This window comes from Canis lupus, chromosome 9 (assembly GCF_011100685.1).
Source record: "Canis lupus familiaris isolate Mischka breed German Shepherd chromosome 9, alternate assembly UU_Cfam_GSD_1.0, whole genome shotgun sequence".
Lineage (NCBI taxonomy): Eukaryota > Metazoa > Chordata > Mammalia > Carnivora > Canidae > Canis > Canis lupus.
In genome coordinates, this window is record NC_049230.1 from 48,507,855 (window position 1) to 48,509,165 (window position 1,311).

Genomic DNA, 1,311 nt, shown 5'->3' on the forward strand with positions numbered 1-1,311 from the left:
CCAGAGGCCCTCCAGCCCCAGCCGAGCCTGCAGATGACCGCAGTCCTGGCTACCATCTTGATTGTCACATCATGAGATACCTTGAGCCTGAACCACTCTGTCAAGCTGCTCAAGGATTCCCAACCACATGGGGATCCTTGGATGGCTCAGCAGTTTGGCACCTGCCTTTGGCCCAGGGCACGATCCTGGAGTCCCGGGATCGAGTCCCACGTCGGGCTCCCAGCATGGAGCCTGCTTCTCCCTCCTCCTGTGTCTCCGCCTCTCTCTCTCTCTCTCTCTCTATCATAAATAAATAAATAAATCTTAAAAAAAGTATTCCCAACCACAGAAACTGTGAGGGGACAATGAATGTTTCTTGTAGTTTTATTTTTATTTTTTCACTCAGAACACTTTTAATAATGCACATGAAAAAAGTATTCATCTTACAAATTGTTCCGCAATCCAAATATACAATAGCTTGGAAAACAATGTTTAGAAAACAAAAGCCAATGTAAAAAGACAGATTTAAACAACTAGAACAGTACAGGTTTTATGTGGCTCTGATTTTACAGCTTTCTTACTGCATCATCTATGTCAGAAATCTGTCCCTTCAGCTGGGTTATTACTCAGGATTTAAAGAAATACCTTTCCTTCCAGGTTTAATTTCGCCTTCTGGATCCATCCAATATTCTCTAATATCAATTAAGACTTTCTCTTTAAAGTCCTGAACACTGATATAACTCATTTTCCCAATCTGAAACATGTTACATCTCTGCTGCTGCTGCTCTGCTTAGAGGATGACAGGGCTCTTGAAGTTTCGCCAGTCTTTTGCTTCTTCACAGGTTTTTCTAGAGTAACTTGCTTTTTCCTCTTTAACTTTTTTGTCAACCTCACCGTCAGAATCGCTGCCAGAAGAGCTTGAAGAAACAAGGTCCTTTGATTTAGGCATTGCTCCACTCTTGCTGCTGAACTGCCTTCTGCTCGCTTGCTCGCAACTCTATTGTAGTTTTAAATCCTGAGTTTTGGGGGGTAATTAATTACTCAGCAACAGATGACTGACTAGTCAATACATGTTGCTATTTTAGGGTATTCTTCCCCTAAAAGATGTCTGAGAAATATCTGAATGCTAGGAGAAAGCAGGCCAGGCAAATATCTGAGGAAAGAGTATTCCTGGAAGAGGCGATGGCAAATGCAAAAGCCCTGGGGTGGAAATGTGGCATGGAGCAGAGTGAGTGGGGGGAGGACAATTAGAGAGGAAGCCAGAGAGGTCATCGGCCACGTCCTGTGGGACTGAGTAGGCTGTGAGCAAGCCTTCTGCCTTATTTGAAGTGA

General features: G+C 43.7%; 1 pseudogene; it reads right to left on the reverse strand.

The window, feature by feature from the left end:
- Nucleotides 1-545: 545 nt before the first annotated feature.
- Nucleotides 546-928, reverse strand: LOC100688237 (annotated as a pseudogene).
- Nucleotides 929-1,311: the final 383 nt, after the last annotated feature.